This window comes from Protopterus annectens, chromosome 7.part0, assembly GCF_019279795.1.
Source record: "Protopterus annectens isolate FY-2018-M chromosome 7.part0, PAN1.0, whole genome shotgun sequence".
Taxonomy (NCBI): Eukaryota; Metazoa; Chordata; order Ceratodontiformes; family Protopteridae; genus Protopterus; species Protopterus annectens.
In genome coordinates this window covers 1,643,049,729-1,643,069,725 of record NC_056739.1, presented here as the reverse complement: position 1 = coordinate 1,643,069,725, position 19,997 = coordinate 1,643,049,729, and positions in this window count along the sequence as shown.

Here is a 19,997-nt window from a genome sequence, read left to right as displayed (position 1 = left end):
TGACATCACAGATAAACATGTGAGAGCTGCCCTCTCCAAAGCAATAAAACAGCATCAATGGGTTCAGACAGTGTCCCAGGCTGCATCCTACACATGCTTCATGAAGAGCATAACACTCACATAACATCAGTGTTCAATATCAGACTTACTACAGGATATGTACCCAAGGAATGGCATACAGCAACAGTGGTCCCGCTCCACCATGGTGGTTCTACAAGGGACCCTGGACACTATCAGCCTATAAGCCTGACTAACCTGGTCTGCAAAGCTATGGAGAGTATCATCCTGGGACACATTTACAGATGTTCACAACCTCCAGACACTGGATCCTACCCAATTCACCTTTGTTAAGGGAAGATCTTGCGTCTTGCACCTGCCGACTTATTTGAATCAGTTACCAGGGCCATACACATAGGGAAGGTAGTCCACACAGCCTACCTGGACCTCACAGACCCCTTTGGCACAATACCACACTCGGGCACCTTAGATGCACTCACCAGCTTACATATCAACACATATGTCCCAAGTTGGATTGCAAACTGGATCAGGGGTAGCACCCATATGTTCAGATGTGCAGGTGCCATGTCAGTCTCTACACCAGTTACATGTGGCATCCCACAAGGCTCAGTTCTGAGACCTGTCTTGTTCAGTATATATTCCTGCGAGGTACAGGCTAACACAGGGGGAGTATGGCTGACCAGGTTCACAGATGACTGCAGACCGGGTGCCATAATCAACTCTCCAGCTGACACATGCATCCTCCTACAGGGTCTTCCAGAGATGGATAAGTGGTGCCAGAGCCATAGCCTACAACTAACTGCCATACAATGCATACACATCCCCTTTGTGAATGACAAAGTGCACACAGATTAACACATAGGTGGTAATCCATTACATAGAGAAGGTGTACATATGGATTTGGGGTCCACAGTAGATACTCATCTCTCCTTTGAATATCACATTGGCAAAGTGGTTAGGTAGACCTTCTATATAGCCCAACGTATCCCAAAAGGTTACACATCTAAATCCAGAGAGGTCATTGTGCACCTGTACTCATCACACCCATACTTGAGTACACTGTCCCATTTGGGATGTACCTTACCCGACACCTGCAGCAACTGTCATGACCCCTAAGGTACCTCATGAAGTGGAACAGGAGACTCATACAGATGCCCTACACAGTTCAGCTACAGAAACACCAGCTGTACTCGGTTGCTTAACGGTTTCCCAGATGCAATCTATGGCTGCTGTATGCAGCCATGTCCAGCCCAGACTTGCTGGACATGCTTCACCTCAGGATATCAGAATCCCTTACTGTTACACACTCCAGGACTTCTACCTCAGCACAGCATTAATAGGACATGCTGGAGGGACAGATTCATACCCCAGAGGCTCCCCTCACTCTGGGACGACATCCCAGTCCAAGTTAGGCAGATCCCCTCACTGACCCTCTTCAAGGGAAATACTGACAAGTGGATGGGTGATCATACATTTACCCCTGGGATCTCTTCTGGGTCCCTGCTAGACAGAGGCACAGTACACTAACCATACTATGGCTATCTTGCACAGCACAGGGTGGTGACAGCCATACACACTCTGGCTAGGCTTCTGAATGCCCTAGGGCTGATACCTAGTATCAACCTATGAACCTATGTACCTATGATAATATTTGGAGTGCACATTGTTTATTGATGATACTGACTGCAGATTTGTTATCCTCTTTACTTTCCCACTTTCTATGTAAAACATATTTATCTGTTGTACATATTTGATTATGACAGGATTCCCAGATGTTGTTTTATAACTGTATGCACAAGGCAGGATTGTTGGCTAGGGAGAGGTTTGTGGGTTAACAGGTGAACTTCCAGATATGTGTGGCCCACTGCTGCACTCAGACAAGGCCTAAGTGTGTGAGCATTTCCAGTTTGCACATTTACTGTTTTGTTGCCTGACATTTGTTTCAGTGTGTGAGCATGCCCAGTGTGACCTTTCAGTATGTTGCTGTCTGGAGGCCAGTATATTTGTTACCATGTGTGAACATGCCCAATATTAACATGTGTACTATGTGTGTTTGAAATCAAATTATATTTATACTGCAGGGCTCACCTTTGTGTCATAAGTTGACATGTATTATGCTGTGACTGAGGGGATTCCATGACACACTTTGCATACACTTATCAGCATGTCTTCAGACAAGCTGACCAGTGAAATACTGTCTTGGTTTGGTGGTTTGGTGTGGTGACTATAATGCACAGTGTCCTGGGTTCGAGGCCTGTCACTGCTTTAAATTTTCATACTGGCCAGACCAGACTGCTTAAACTAAAGCATATATGTGCATGTTTACCTGCTTTTGCTCAACTATGGGCAAATTTGACCAGACTTGACCAACATTGCTCAACAGTTTTCAACATTGCTGAACGTTGGCCAATATTCCTCAACATTGCCCAAAGTTGTGCCAGTTAGTGTGTAGGCTTATGTTTACATATACTACGCAGTGGCAAAGCTGTTTAGCACTGCTTTATATTGCTTAACACAGATCAATCATGCCTCAGGTGGTGCTGCAGGGCTGCCTATGTCAGATGCACATAGTACACTCCCTATACATGTTTGACAACAGGTAGTGTCAAGTTAGGCATCCCTTTTACTGTATGTGTGGGTCAGGGAGAGGTATCATTTCCAGGGTTCCTACTGAGCCAGTGTATGTGCTATGCGTTGCCTCTTTGCCAAGGCCAAAGCATACTGGGCATGCCTCCTTCTGCCTACTGGGGCAGGCTGAGGTTGTTCCTCCTCCGAGTCACCCTCCACCTGTGATGGCCTTGGCAATGGTAGGGGGCTGTTTGGCCTGGGCCTATGCTGATCCTGCTGCAGCTGTTTTCGCAGGATCATATTATGTAGCATAGCACATACTATGACAATTTGGGTACATGTAGTTGGTGAGTACTGCAAGGCTCCACCAGAGGTGTCCAGACACTGGAACTGTGACTTGAGCAGCCCAAACACACGCTCAATTACATTTCGTGTTTGTGCATGTGCCTCATTATGGAGTTCCTGTTTCGGTGTGTGTGCGTTTCTGATGGGTGTCATCAGCCACAGCTCCAGTGCATATCCAGCATCCCCCACTAGGTGACTATGAGGGATGTCCCCAATGGCAAATGTCTGGTACAGCTGCGTCAGATGCCAGATATGGGAATCGTGCTAGCTTCCAGGGCAGCCAGCACACACATTCATTATTATGCCCTGGGCATCACACACGACCTGGCAGTTGATGGAGGTGAAGCCCTTGTGGTTAATGTTGGCCCTACCCCGCTCACCAGCTGGTGCTTTGATGCATATGTGCATGCAGTCTATTGCACCCACTACCTCAGGATATTCTGCTATTTGCTGGAAGAGACGCATATTGCTGGCCAATACCTCATGGGAATTGGGGAAATATACATGATGACCGACATGTGCTGACATGGCATCCAGGAACTGGTGCAGTACCCTGGATGCTGATGCCTGTGATATACCCATCATATCACCAGTTGGTCTCTGGAAGGTACCTGTTGCTAGTATTCGTAGGCCAACACATACCTTGGTTTCCACTGGAATGGGTTCCCCTCTGTTGGTTCTGTGTGTGAGGCTTGGCCTGCACAGCTCAACAATTTGCTGCATGAGGTCTCTGTCCACTCTATAGCGCTCCACTATCTCCAGCTCATGGAGCCCCTGGTAGGTTACCCTGGGCCTGTACACTCTTCTCTGTCTCCTCACTGTGGGTTGTCCAGCAGCATTTCCATTGTCACCACCGTCAGCATGTTGCATATGTCGCCTTATAACAGCAATGGCAGCCACTAACATTTCTTTGTCTCAGTAAAGCTTTTTCAGTTTTCACTTCTATTAGCTTACTGCAGTGTCTGTTGTGAGAAACATACTGGACTGTTGTTTGCAGAGTTTTAAGTTCTAGGCTGGGCTGGACTAGTGTACTGCCTGTGTAATTGCCTGATTCTGATTGTTTTCCCCTGCTAGCTCTGCTAGTACTCCCTGGTAGCTTCCTACTATTTGTTGTGCTTCCTTTTTCCTTTCTGTTTCCTCAGGGGGGGGAGCACCGTGCACACAAGTGCAAACATGTGCACAGCAGCTGACACGCATGCACACATGCTTACATGGACTAAAACTTGCTTATTCAGGTTAAAACACGTGCACACCAGTGCAGATGCGCTTACAACTATTTACACAGCCTTATACATGCTTATTCCGGCTTAATCGCGTGCACTCATGCTTACACGTGCACACTCTTACTCGGGTTTACACGCACACACACGCATGCATACCCGTTCAGCAAGAAACTTTGGTGTTATCCACGGCATACACCTTCCATTTCTTGGCTTTCCCTAGCCTACCTGTTGACACACCTCTTTCCATGACAGCTGACACATGCCACTCTGCTCCAATGAGCTTCACTTCTTTCATACATACCCCCCTCGTGATGTCACCTATCTTCTACTCTGTTACTCCCCACTCCTACACTCCACTGACTGTGCTCATTTGCTATGTAAACTTACGATTCACTATCCTAACATTCATTTACATAGGATTGCCTACTAATGCTTGGTTACATCTCTTAGACTAAGCTTCCCCCCTTAGCAACCTCTACTCGGTGTCCATGTTGTCTTCAGTCTGCCATTCCCTTGCATTGTACATTAACAATTTCAATAAAATCCACATTTGTGGGTTTTAATTTTTAGTATTCTGGGTTTTAGAGCGCAGCCCGTTTGCGCAGCACTGTGCTACGCTTAAATATCGGAAATCGGTGAAAAAAAAATATTTTTATTTTCATATTGCATCAGGAAACATTTCCAATGGCCTTATATTTGGCCATTGGCATGCTTCCTGCACTGGATGCAACCTTTATTTGGAGCTGTCACGGCTCCGATTTGCTATTTGCAGAATGGTACTCAGTTGTCAACTGAGTACATTTCTGCAAATAACACTGCTCTTACTTGGACAGGTTCGGGTTTCCTGAATCACAAATATACCTCATTTGCATGCCTTTTGCCTGCAATTGAGGTAATTTGCATATCCCAGCCCAGTCCGTGTAAGAGCCATTTTAGGAGTTCTCTTACACGCCCCTACAGGCTGTTCCTGGATCACTCGTCGGACATGATGGATGCATGGAGTCTTACTCTACTCTAAGACTCCGTGCAAGCCTTTGTGAATCCGGCCCACTGTTAGTTACAAAAATGAGTCAATAGATTATGAGAAGAATAAAGATGGAATATCTTGCAGATGATTTTCAAGAAACAAAACAAATATACACATAATTTATGCCTTAGCAATGCCCTGTTAAGGGTGATCATGAAATGATGCACTCTGTTAGTACTACACCTGCCCTGTCTCTTCTACAGCTGTTAGTCAATAAAGCCGCTCACACAGGTACAACAATATCATCCTCTTGCTTCTTGTTAAGGGTCACTGCTTTACATGAGGATGGAGAGCTGGCATTAACCAATTAACCATTCCCCCTCATTCATCCTGAATGTGTGTGCTGGCAACCCCTTAGCAGTTACCATGACTCACATATCTGCCACAACTCCCAACTCTAACACAGATTTTCTGGGGTGGTATCCTACAGGGTCTACACTGAAGCCATAGCTGATGACACCCATCAGAAATGCCCACCCACCCACCAAAGAACTCTATAATGAGGCACATGCTCAAACAAGAAATATTATAGAGTGTGTTTGAGCTGCTGAATTCAGGGTTCTGATGCCTACATACATCAGGAGGAGCCCTGCAGTACAGTCCCCATACTTGTGCTGAAAGTTTCACTGTCTGTGCTATCCTTCATAATATTATTCTGAGAAAACAGCCACAGCAGAAACACCAAGGGGAAGGGTCACACAGCAACATACTGTATATACATGCATACATACATCGGGCAGTGCAGTGGTGCATAGGTTAATGCTGTCGCCTCACAGCAAGAGGTTCTCCGGTTCTATTCTTGGCTGGAGTGCCTTCTGTGTGGAGTTTGCATGTTCTCCCTAAGTTCGCATGGGTTTCCTCCGAGTACTCCGGTTTCCTCCCAGATTCTAAAGACATGCTTCTGGAGCATTTCTCCCCGGGCCTCCGCTGAAAACAGGATCTGTGGAACCTAGTCGGACTTTTCCAGTCAACAAATGTTAAATAAATAAATAAATAAAAATGCATACAGGTGAGGAGTCAGAGGGGGAATCAGCAGCCACTGTGGGTGTAGTAGACATAGGTGTACACAATATGCCCTCATCCTGGCCAAGAGACAATGGGTAGCACACATGCTCCTACCTAAAGGAGGTAAAACCTGCATCCTATATGCATACATTCATTAACACTGATGCCAGGCAACACTCAGAAACCATTATTTGCCCTTGTAATGGCTGTGTACCTCTAGCATCACACAGACTCAGCCCCAAAGTAAAACACTTGTAACTGCTGGAATTTCAAGGTAAGTGCTGAGGATGGAATATGGCAATAACTAAGAACACAAATGAATGACAGAGTTAAGCATACTGTTACCTGATGATGTTACTAAGTATAAGGTGTGCGATACAAGGCTGTTGTGTTTGTAACATATCACCCTCACACACAAACCCATGCTTAGTCCAAAACAAGAAACACCAATGGAGTACTGCATTGTTTACCATGAAAATACCAGGATGACTACGCAGTCGCAAGAGCAAAACTGTTGAAACCCAACCTTTACTGTGGAAACACAGAAATAGTACTTGGCTCTCCCACCCCCAAAATAACAGGAAAATGACAATTCGTACAATCCAATGAATAATGCATAATGCACATGTTATAAGTGATTTCTACACAATTGTCACAAAATGTGTACACATGTACAATACAAAATGAAATAGTCATGTCTCACTGTGCCAAGCACTACCTTGGCGGTGCCTATGGGCCATTTTAGAAGCATAACACCCCTGTGTCATTGATAATATAGTACATTACATTGCCATGGAATAAAATAGAAGAATGAAAGGTAACCAATTTTAACAATAACACTTGTAATGACCGTTAATAAAGCTGTTTATCTGTGAAAGTCAGTGCATGCCAAAAATGTCTATGCTAGGAGCGAACTATATCTTTTAACTTCCTAAGGCATATATATATAAAAGTTTTCTTTGTAACATGTTAACAAATCAGGCATGTACTTGAAAAATACAAGTATAACTTAGCAACATTAGAAACATTCTATGCAGATAACTCAAAAGGAATATCAGTCCTCTGTGTTCTATAAATGCACAAGTCCCCTCACTTTCAAGTTGTGTAGCTACATGGTTACCTTCTTATTGTGTAGATTCAGGCATCTGAGCATGGAGAAGATGCAAAAGAGGTATGAATTCATTAGAATTGCTGAATCCTAAACATTTGGCTTTATGTAACAGATGCAAACATAGTGTAGGCACCACCTCAGTGTTTGTTACTGCTGGATTGCAGCTGTCAATGACTAGTGGGAGGGAGAAGATATACACAACAGAAATTCAGACTCCCTACCTGCACTGTCAGTCAGGATAGACTTAGAAAGTGTTGAAGTAATTGCAGCAGACTTTGAAATAGAAGTCAAAAACACACATTTCTCAGTTACTGTGAGCACTATTAGCCAAACATTCATTCCTTTAATGAAAACTCTATATCACTGTCATGAAATTTCATAATACATTTTAAGGACAGTGATACAAAATGTCCTACAGACTGCATGTCTGAGAGTACAGCACAGATAAGAGAAGAATGAACACAATATAAAGAGAAAATGGAGATGCACTGGTGCAAACAATACTCATAAATGGTTATGTAATCCTTCATTCCACTACATATGTAAGTAGCACTTGTACAAACAGCTGGAGTGTACAAGTGTTATATGTCTGTATAGTACTGTGGTGGAAATGGGACTTGCTTGTATACACAATGATTTTCATTCCTACTGCAAAGCTGTTTCTGTGGCAAAAAGAGATGACACCCTTACTGTGTTTTGTAGGTTCATTAGTCTGATAGTTCAAATCCAGAGTTGTGTAGAAATCTGTAATGTGTGTTAAAATGTATATTTTAATGTTTTTTTCCTAATATTAACATTTGCTCGACACACAGCTTAGCACAAACATGGTGAAATGGATAAATACATTCAATTTAATGTTAAGTTACTTGTATGATAAAGACTGCATAAACTACAGCTGTGAATCAAAGGTGTGTATAGCAAACCTGGTAAAATGATGAAGCACACAGTGCACAGTAACTTTAGATCATGGTTCAAGTCCCACATTTATCTTTTAATGCTGAAACTTAATAAGCACTTGTTAGAAGATAATGCATGTTTAGCTTTACCTGTCATGTTTGCACATTACTTACCTTCATGCAAACACTGTCTAATGGCTCAGACAACAAGCAAACATTATCAATTTCAAAAAGGATACATTGTTTCCTCTTTTGATTTCTATCGCACAAACCCGCTAAGTGGAGTTGTGCTACAGTCAGCAAGCTTTCACAACACCTACAGGTCCAGAACACCTGTGTAGAATAGGCAGACACTTGTCAATTTCAAAAAAGATACATTGTGGTTTCTTTTGCTTACCATCGCGCGAACCCAGTAAATGGTGTTGTGTGTCAGTCTGCAACACCTGCAGGTCCAGAAAACCTGCAGACAACAAAGAGGCACTTGTCAATTTCAAAACACATGCATTTTATCATGTGTTGTTTGCCACCATGCAAACACACTAAGCAGTATTGTGTGGTAGTCAGCACACATGCATTGTAATGAATGTGAAAATATACAGCTGCTGTCTAGTTGTTCCTGTGGCAGCAGGTTTCAATTATGGGCTACAATACAGGTGAGCAAAGGTTCTAATACAGCAAAGTCCAAAGTTTTATTACTACTGTTGCAGTTTACTTTACTTAAGAATTAACATTAGAAAACATTGAGCATCAACAGGATACCAGAGATATATTACATGTGTAACTGTGGGTATCAGCACAACAGTGGTTTGAAAATTACATATTTATTTTCTGAACTTTCATGTCACACACATGCATGATTAAACACTCAGCTCTTTAATATATATGTATAACTAATGAACAGATCTGACAAAGAAAGTCTTAGTTGCAATGAGCACTCTGCACAGTAATTACTGAAAAAGATACACTTGTAGCACAAACTTCCCTGTGGCAACTGGTATAAGTTAATGATTGCAATACAGGTGAGCCAGGGTTATAATTTAGAACACTCCCAATTTTACTAATGCTTGTCTACTCAATGTTAAAAAAATATTTTTTTACTCAGTGTTAAAAAATAAGGAACAATCTGAACATAATTATAAATAATAACTATATACAACACTGGAGCTCATATGAATTATATGTGTGACTGAGGGTATATTGATAGTTATGTTTCTGTAATTATAATTGTCTTTTCTGGCCTTGGATGGATTTCATACTTCAATGATAGTCAACCACACATGAATGTATAAATCAGGACCTTGTCAGGTCACACAAATACATGGTTAACCCCTCACTCTGTCAAGCATATATATATATATATATAATTAATGAGCTTCACACTAAACCTACACATAGGCCGGGATTCACTAATCCTCTGTGCAAGACTAAGTCTTACATGGAAACTGCAGTCTAAGAGTATGATGTCAGAGCATCATGCAGATTCATGAGGGTGCGCTGACTCAACTCTAAGGCTAACACGGAGCGTGCACGAGTGCAGAGGGCATGTCAGACTGCCGAGCAGTCCAAATATCCACACCCCTGAAAGTGCCTAAACTGCAAATGTCAACTGAAATGAGCGAGTCTGCTCAAATGTCTACATACTGAACACTACACTCCCCCACATTCTAAATCCCTGTACAAGTTTAAAATGTAGAGCCTTCCTATTTTTTTTTTTATTATTCTCGATATAGCTGCCCGTATTTGCGCGTGTATGTGCGGGTTTGCCCATTGCTTAGCTACAGTTAGCAGTGTAGACATCGAAGAGGATAATAAACTACTTATATGCAAATTAAACCAAATAGCAATAGTGTAGTGGTAGAGCCCTCGCACAAAGAGGAGGCATTCCCAGTTCGAGTCCCGCCACTCCCCTTCCTATTTTCTGTAGGAAATGTGTGCATAAAAAGAATTCCTGACATTTACCTTTTAAATTTCAGTAAAATGCATTAATGGCCTATGTGGTAGTGAACAATAATATATATACATCGGGCAGCGTAGAGCAAGGTAGAGCAACGTCGAGCAATGTTGGGCAAAGTTGGGCAAAGTCAGCTAAACACAGCCACACCTCCTAGCTGGTCTGGCCAGTAGTAAAATAAAAAGCAATGACAGGCCTTGAACCCAGGATACTGTGCACCATAATCACAGTACTAAACCACTAAGCCATGACAGCTTTAGATATGGATGCATTTCCAACACACTCATATATATCAATGGAAGTTTACCCATTCCTAAGCAGGTTTGCTTTTAGCTGAGATTTTTCAAAACCGGCCAATCACAAATATGTGCGGGAAATGAGGCTCCATAGGTGGGAATAATTGCCATAACTGGTTGTAGCTCCCATCTGCAGACAGTATGGCAAGTGTTGGAGAGGGCTCTCATTTTCAAGCGCAACGGTGGGGCATTGAGGAGTCAAAAGTAATGGTTTGGCTCCTCGTCCATCATCATGATGCAAGACTCCTGCAGGGCCAGTTTCAGGGCACTGAGTACAAAGCAGAAGCCTGGAACCATCTAGCACATGATCTCACCAGTGCCACAGGCGTCCCTTGGACTGGTGAGCAGGTCAGACACCACTACTCAGACCTGAAGAGATGCAAGGAGGACCGACTGAACCAGTGGATATAGGAGGCCCGTGAAATGGAAAATGCCCCACTACTGAGTATGTAGCCATGGAATGAAGTATGTAAGAATTGCTATTGTAGTCTATGTTATGGATAGGTATGTCTCAATATCCCTTCATTTACTTCACAGCTGCAGGTGTCCGTGCTGTGAATCAGCAAGCCTATGCAGATAGGCTGTTAAGGCTGTGCCACCAGGCAGGTTAGTAATTATTCTGCATGTGTTGTCATATAAAAGAAGTGAGAGAGCCTGAAAAAGAGTGTTGTAACCCATTAATAAAGGTATAATAAGTGTTGAATAACTTCTCTGCATGTACTGTTATATAAAATAAGTGAGACAGCGTGAACATGTGTTGTAACCCATTAATAAAGGTATAATATGCCTTGAATAAAATACCTCTGCATGCACTGATATATCAAATAAATGAGAGAGCCACTAGAAAAGTGTGTAATGTAATTAATAAAGGTATAATTCCTGGAGTGTGTCTGTGTCACTTTCCTCGATATGTTATTGTACCCTTGCTTTACAGAAATAGTACTGTTGTATTAAGCGCAGTCAACCCACACATGGGTAGGCCCATATAAAGTGGATGAAGGGAGTGCCAGTAGCTGTTAAGCATATATACAGTCCTCAACTGTCGGTTCATGGCTGGCATGTACAGGTTAATCTGGCACATGAGTAGCTTGTTACTGTGTTCCCCAGAAATGTCAGTGTGCTGCTAGAAATGTAGGGGGCTGTCAACATATACCTGATAATGTCACTTGAACACATCCAGATATGTAGATATATAAATATAAATGAAATATATAAATATGTAGCAGTAACATCTGCATCCAGGAAAGTTTGTATGTCAGATACAGGTCAGGTATATCAAGAACTAGCAAAACCCATTTCACAATTTAATGGACATTGCCTAGTGTAATAATACATGTAGGGGATATATAACTGCAGTCAATAGGAATGTAGTGTAAACTATAAGTATATATAAGTTGTTAATGGAGGTATCTTTTTACATCCTACTGTATGTGCATAAACAATGCAATTCCATACCTCAATGGGTATGTCTAATCTCATAACATTTGTTGGGACACATGTCCTATTGGTTTATAAATATCTGCATTTACTTTGATGCATGTGCCCTGTTCACATACCACAATCTTGGTGGCCTGTTGCCACCAATCAATCCTGCATGCTGTTGGAATGTCCACTTTTGTTCTATATATGCATGTGTTATGTTTGCTGTTCAACTGTTGGAACTCTGGTGTGTTGGGTTAATGGGAATACTACTGTATGCTGTTACAATTAAATTGGAATGCTGTTGGCTATTACTAACCCATATTGTCATTAAATCCTCCTAAGCATAGAACGTATGGGAAGGCCAGTCCCAGTGGACCCAGCTGTCCCACCTCAGCTGGTGATGGCACCTGGCACCAGCAGGTCCGGTGCCCAGCCTGGGACCTCCTCCTCCATTGGTCCTGTGCCACCTTCAGGTGGAAGTGATTCAGGGGATGGGGCTCATCCCCCTGTGCAAGCGTGGCTGGAAGAGGGCCACCTATCACCCTCTGAACAGTCCGAGCTGTGGTGCGTAGGGAGATCAAGCATTCAGTCGCTGATCCTCTACGCCAGCTCGAGGCAAGAGAGGTGCAACTCATGAGTGAGTCTGTCCCTCCTACACAGCCCCCAGCACAGCCACCCTCCAGGCTGTGAAGGTGCAGTGGTGACTGCCCATTGGTGGGGATTTCAGTTCCACTGTTGCCATCTGTGGGCTCATGGGCTTACGATTTACAAACACCCTTCCCCGTCAATGGTGTTCACCCACCCCATGTGCCATATTCCACCCCTGTATGCATCTTGTTTGTCTTGTCTATTTACTTCCCCAACCTACCTCCCAAAATATACCTACTTCCCCTACCCCACATTCCAGTTTCACCTGAAAAAAAAATGGGCAATCTGCTCCCACAAAAAAATTACGCCCCATACATAGCTGCCCATTTTGCACACATGTCCGCTGGACACATAAACTGAAATTTAATTGGCAGTACAATATACTTCTTTGTCCTCACCCCTCTCTCAGGGGTGGAAGGTTTCAAATTTCCATCCAAATTACTAGTATATGCACAGCTGTTGCTGTTAAAGAAATGGGCAGCTATGGACCTTCCCTACACCTGTCCTGCACATCCTGAGCTGTTTTCCCTACTGTATTTCCCTCTTTGTGCCCCTTTTTCACCACTTTCCTATCTTCCCATTTTCTTTTCTTTCAAAGAAATGAGCGTGGGAGTAAGCACTTTTAAGCAGTACTTAGTGGGTTTGCATGTGTGTGCGCCTGTGTGCACCTAACTAAGTATTGCCAAGCATCACACAAACCCACTTACAACTGCTTAAAAGTGCCTTAGTCACCCTGCATGTGAGGGGGCCTTGTTCTGCTCAGCAGCAAAATAAAACACCAATGTCAGTCTCAAACCCCGGACCTTAGACACACTAGACTGCATGAAGTACCACTAAGCCACAGTAGATATGCAGCAGGTTGTTGCTGAAATATATATATCATGCATCAGAATGAGTGAATGTAAAGATAAGACAGGAATGCCATAAGATAAAACCTGTTCTGTGGAACTTTACCAGCAGTTGTTGTGGAATAGCATTACATGACTGTGATAACAGAACCAGCCATTTTAGCAGTAAATAATGTTACAGCAGCACTTTACAACCCCCACACAGTATCATAGCAGGACAATCCCCACCCAAATGTACAAAATACATGTGTGTTCAAGGTCCAGCAAGGATGTAGGTAGGCATACTCAGTACTGGAATTGTCCAGTTTTTATGAGCATCCTGTGCTAACATCAACAAAAAAAAACACAAACTGTGTAGAAGTGAGTACATTAATATCCACAGTATAGCATTTCACAAACAGTTCATGTGCCAAATGAAAACATCTCAATAACTACGTATATATGGCAGCTAATTGTATAAGTAGAAAAGAAACTACATACTCCCATGTATCTTGTGTTAGCATTTGTAGGGGTGAGTACAATTCTACACAGTCAACTGTGTACTGTAAGTGGCAACATTCAGGTCTGAGTACAACATTCAAATCACTGGCTACACCCCCAGCATCAGTTATAAGAAGTATACCAACCTTCTGACTTACACAACGGTGTCCACAGCAAACAAGCATAGTCCCTACTTCGGAAAGCTGAAAGGGCTACTCCTACCAGACTTAGCAATTTATAGGATTGGGTTGCTATGACAGTGAGTACTGCAAGTACCACACAGCAGGCTGCATGCAATTGCCAAATGGTGGCCACCAATTGGTGCAGAGGCCATCACATGCACATGTGCAGATACCCATAAAAGCAGGCTGTACTTGCTGTCCACACATGCAATCATTTCAATGCAGGTACGGAGGGAGAGAGAGAGAGAGACACAGATGCAGACAACAGCTGCAGAAAAAAAGAATAAAGAAAAAATATATATCAAAAGAAAAAGTAATATATTGAAAGAAAAAAAGAAAAAATAATAGAATATACTGAAAAAAATATATATTGAAAAAATATATTGAAAAAAATATATTTGAAAAAATAATAATATATTGAAAAATAAATAATATATTGAAAAAAAATATATTGAAAAAATATATTGGAAAAAAATATATTGTAAAAAAAAAATATATTGAAAAATAAACAATATATTAAAAAAAATTATATGGAAAAAAATAAATATATCTCAAAAAATAAATAAGATATAATAAATAAATATATATGAAAACACACGGAAACGACAAATATGAACACATACAAAGGAAAGGTATGTAACAGCTATGTATTTACTGGCATGTAGTAGATGTTTATGAAGAGTACTCTACATAGTTTGAATCATCCATATGTGGCAGCAGTACGTGTCTATGCACAGATGCCCTGCATAACTACTGGCATGGAGAAATCAGTGTGTAGCTGTGTGCAGTGGGATATGACTGTGACATATGTAGTTCAGCATTAAATGTCAAACATCTGATCCATGTTATCTGTGTTCTGTACAGTAGTGTGTACAATGTCTGTTTGGGGGAGTAGCACATACAGTTATATAAACATGGATGTGACAGAGTAACAAATGCATGATAATCATATTAATGTGTAGCTTAGCATTGGCAACAGCTGTACCAGGCTAGTATGCTAATCTAGCATTTGCAGCTATATATACACCCTCTAATATTACTGTGTGCTCACATGTGACACCTGTTCATGTTGCAGCAAGGCTCAACAGGTCAGCCGTGAGGTACACGAACTTACAACAGTGTGGACCTTGTGTGTGTATGGCACACACACATATGGAGAGATCTGTCTGTGTCAGATATATTAGAATCTGTACATGTGCATAGAGCAAGGGACATACTGCATCTGGTAGTGAAGAGTGGACATATATATGTTGTTGAAGGTTGTTATGTGTCTATTTCTATGTAGGTTGTAGTGTGTGGTAAACAAGACAGCATACAGTGCTGGTATATGATATGTGGTGGTTAAATGCTGTGGGTATGATTCGTCAGGTTTGCAGTGTTGCAGCCATTGAGGCCTGCTAAAGCTATGTGGGCTGAGAACACCTTCAGTGCATTACGCACAACACTGTACAATATTATGACATAACTTTATACCTCACAACCTTCACATAATTGATATCCCCACCATGAAAGATGGACTGCATATGTGCCTATATGTATATTTATATGTACACCAATGGATGTTTATATGTATGTGTGTGTATATATATATATATATATATATATATATATATATATATATATATATATATACGCGGTAGTGGTGCTACGGTAGTGTTGTCGCCTCACAGCAAGACATTGTCCCGTTTGATTCTCAGCTAGAGCGTCTTCCGTGTGGAGGCATGTGTGAATGGGTGTGCCTTCGTTGAAGGTTGTGCGTCAGGGCTGGTAACTCGGCATGTAAAAATCCACTACCAAACATTAGCTGACCGAAGTTCCTCTGTGGTGACCCCTAACCGGGATAAGCCGAAAGACACAACATATATATATATATATGTATATATATATATATATATATATATATATATATGTGTATATATATATATATATATATATATATATATATATATATATATGTATATATATATATATATATATGTTTATATATATTTATATGTTTATATATATATATATATATATATTTATATATGTGTGTGTATATATATATATATATATATATATATATATATATATATATATATATACATAGAGAGAGAGAGAGAGAGAGGGAGAGATACAGGGACATATTTACTGCAACAGATGCCTGGTGACAGAGCCATGGACTCAAGCTCAATGTTGACACTGCATTGGCATCCCTTCTTGCAAAAACTCTGTACCCATTAACACATAGGTGGTAGTCTACTAAACACCAAAGGTGTGATAAGAGACCAGGGGACACAGGTGGAGAGTAGTCTCCCCTCTGATAATCACAGTGCCACACTAGTCATGTCATCTGTCATCACAAAAGGTGTGTCATCCAGGGAAATATAGGTCAGTGTTCCCCTCTACTCATCACACATAAAGCCCATTATAGAGTACAATGCCCCATGTGGTATGTACCTCACAAGACATCTACAGCAACTGGAAACGACACAGACATACCTCAGAAAGAGTCATACTGGCCTCAAACAGATGCCCTATGCAGACCTTCTCACAAACCCATAGCTAGACTGTGTCGCATACCGCCTACCCAGAGGTGACCTCTGCCTAACATACTAAGCTATGTCAAACCCAGAGTTGTTGGACATGCTCCACGTAAAGAGATCACAATCCCTATGAGATACACGCTCTAGGGACCTAAACCTTGTGACCTCAATAAACAGTACATGCTGGAGGGATAGATTCCTATCTCAGAGAAATCTCATACTCTGGAACAAACCACCTATCAATAGCAAACAAAGCTCCTAATTAGCAGTAGTCATAAATAATCCTGATGATTGTATGGGAGATAGGAAATACACCCCGGGAATCATTTATGTGGCTCTGCTTGTCAGGGCCACGTGAAACGTAATTACCTGTGTGTCAAAGGCCAGGGTAGCATATGGCTAGACCTCTATAGGCCCTAGGGCCAATAGCCTATTACCTACCTATGAAGCGATACACACCCACATGTACTTGTTGCAATAATTGCTATGTGAGGTTGACTGAGTGTGATGGTGAATGTGTTGGTGAATGTGTCAGAGTTCTGAATATGTGTGATAGCTTAGTGGGAAACTGTTTCTGTTATGGTATTATGTGTCCTAGCTGTGATTCCAGCAAAAGATGTGTATGCAATTGCTAGGTGGAAAAAGCAGTATGCCATATGGTCTGTCGTAGTCCCTTGGTGTCGACTGGGGTGTCCCATTGTAGGCTAAAGCAGTACATGTATGCTTATTGAGTGTTACTGCTGGTGAATACAACTCCTGTATGAACTGTAGTACTACCTGAAGCTGTATGCCTAAACAGCACAGTATGGTGTATGTCCACATTTCTTATAATCACTGTTTTGTGTGTTCCCTGTAGTCCTCACAGATTACATACCTCAGGCATAAGTTTTTGCAACTACTGACACACAGTACTGTATGGTACACAGGTAAAGGTCATCTGGGTTGCCATACCTTTGTGTCTGGTATGTATGTCTGATGTGTGTGTGTGGGTATGCCTGTACCATGGCCTCAGTCATATGTGTGTTACAGGATATAGGTGCTATCTAGCAACATATATAGTGTAGTACAGCAGTATGCCACCTATATTAATGAATGTGCACATTTGTTAGGCAGGGGTTTGCCATCAACGTCTAGTGTTGTCTACTGGTAATACTGTAACTGGACTTTACAATCATTGCAATGGATTACATATTTCTTGATGCATTAGCTTGATATATACCTCCTGTGGCTAGGTGGTGCATTGTGTCACATACAGTGTGCCATGTACTGTTTATAGTCTTACATACTGGTTTATCTTTGTTGCTGTGCAAAACATGGTTTGATATATAGAGTGTGCCAGGCACTGTCAAGCAGTTGTGGGCTGAGCACTGATATGTGGTATTGAAAGTGTGTATCCTCTGACAGCCAATAGGTTGCTATATACGGCAGTTAATTGATATCTGTACTTTAGAATGTTAGGTGTTCCACATGACCTGCTCACACATATTGTTTCATTGTCTTCCAGGGTGATGTCCCACCATCGCAACCCCACCTATAGCCAGGCAGAGGAGGAACAGATAACAACAAGCCTGGTGCAGCACTATGCCCTACTGTTCTCCAGAACCAGCCACGACCAGCATGAGTGGACTGCACTGTGGCAAGATCTTGTCCATAGGGTAAATGACATAGGCATGCATAACCAGACATATGAGCAGGTACAGCAGTGATTTAATTAGACATGTCCAGCAGCATGGGTCTGATATCCGTAGACAACACCTTTCCACACTTGGGGGGATAGCCATCCATCCCCCCCTCACCAGAGAGGAGGAGCTGCTCCTGAGCCAGGTGGCTCCTGGCCAACAACAACAACAAGTAACATGTATCATCATGGAGGCCAGAGCCACACAGCAATTTGACACAGAGCCTGCAGGTAACATGGCATAGCTGTAGACTACCGTTACCTCTATTGGTAGAGCATGCTTATGTGAGATGTGTACTGTGTAGTTAGAAGATGTGGTGCCTAATGTTGTGCAATACTAATAATTAGGAATATAATCTGTAGGCCTGTGACTGTCAACCATTGTACCACTGTAACATTGCAAACACACAGTAACAATGCCACAGTTGTTGCCACTGACAAACTGGCTCATATCCTTCTAGGTCCCTCTGGTGTGACAGCAAGGCAGCAGACCCATGCTGGTGAGTGTGTTCTACATTTAAAATTGCTAATTATATGTGCATGTCATAGGTGAGGTGTAGGCCATGTACATGTATCACACCTATGCATAATGCATGCTGTGCATGTTTGCTGTGAGACTATGCACATCCCAGTAACATGGGTAGCTGCCTAAAACACATACAATACACAGAGCATCCCACACATTTGTGGCAACACTGTAGTGGACATTGGATAGGCAGAGTCGATACACATGCACACAACATACACAACTTTGTCATACGCAGTACACGTTAACATGCTACACATGGCGTATTCAGACATCCGCTGTAAGGTCACACTCCAGTATCCCAAATGTCATCCACACAGCACACATAATATACCTGAGGGGTAGATGCCTCTCATGTGGCTGTGTGGCACTCTTCAACACATAACACATTCATGTTAGGCAGTGCCCCCTATTGGGCACTATATAAACCCATGTAACAACTGGCTGTGAAATGGTGAATTTAGCCATGGTACTGCAGTTCTGGTACAGCATGGTATTTGCCGGTCTGGCACACATTAGTAGCCTTGAGTGACCACATGATGATGCATGATGATGGCTCATGGTACTAAACCCCATCCAGTTACAGTGACCACAGTACTGCACATAGCATTAACTGTTATGTACCTCAATGTTGTGTGTGTGCAAACATATGCACCGATACACAATATGCATAGCAATCACCATTTGTACAAAGTGACACATATATGTCTTGTAATGCTATTGCGTGTATAGGTCACATGACACACACTGTGTATGTGTGATGTTTAATGTTGCAGTTGTGTTGTAGCATGCCATGCCATGGCTGGCACTGGCATGTCCACAATATGTCCTACACTCACAATAACCACTGTACAATGGCTATGTTGAGCAATGGTATTCCATCAGATATACATGCAGCACTCATCCTGTGTGTATACATAGCATGCATATGCTAAACCTGTGTCCACAATTATCTGCCAAAGACACAGAAGCTCTAATCAGAAATGGATATGTATGTGACACATAGATACACATCCAGCCATACTATGTATACCTGTGAGTGATGGTGCACAGGACATTGCAGAGCTTTTAATACTTGCACAGCAATGTTGTGTCCATGTACACATTGCATTCCAGGGTGAGGCAAATCACTGAACAGCAACACACATGCATCACAGCCATGTATACTGTTATTAGCAAGGGCTGTCTACACCTGCACTGCATGCTGTTGAGCAACACACGTGCTGCATGCTGACACGTGTGATATAA